The 386-nt window shown below is 61.7% G+C and overlaps 1 pseudogene; it reads right to left on the reverse strand.

The window, feature by feature from the left end:
- Nucleotides 1-306: 306 nt before the first annotated feature.
- LOC121939145 lies at nucleotides 307-386 on the reverse strand (annotated as a pseudogene; the record flags this gene model as incomplete).

Below are 386 nucleotides of genomic sequence, written 5' to 3' on the forward strand. Positions count from 1 at the left end.
TCGGATTTTATTGTGCATTTGCTTGCAATCTATTCGAGCTTCTTAACGAGCACACCGTCGGTTCATTGGCACTGGCGTTTAAGCACAACTCGCGGCTTCAAGCGCCGAAGCCTCGGCGCGGTTGTAATCGCCGTGCCGGTTTAACATTCCCCGCCCGCTCGGCGGCACGGCAGAGCAAACGAAGCACCGTGCAGCTTGGGCCCACGAGCGAACCAGTTGGACGGAGGGCCGCGGCGCTTCGCGGCGCTTCACCTCCCCGGCAGCACGCGGCGGCGAGCCGCGGCCGGCTTCATTCAACATGACGGTCGGGGGAGAGCGCGGACGCAGTCCCCCACTAGCAGAAATTATGCAGTCGAGATTCCCACATTTGGGGAATTCGCTGGGGT

This window comes from Plectropomus leopardus, unplaced genomic scaffold (assembly GCF_008729295.1).
Source record: "Plectropomus leopardus isolate mb unplaced genomic scaffold, YSFRI_Pleo_2.0 unplaced_scaffold41977, whole genome shotgun sequence".
Taxonomy (NCBI): Eukaryota; Metazoa; Chordata; class Actinopteri; order Perciformes; family Serranidae; genus Plectropomus; species Plectropomus leopardus.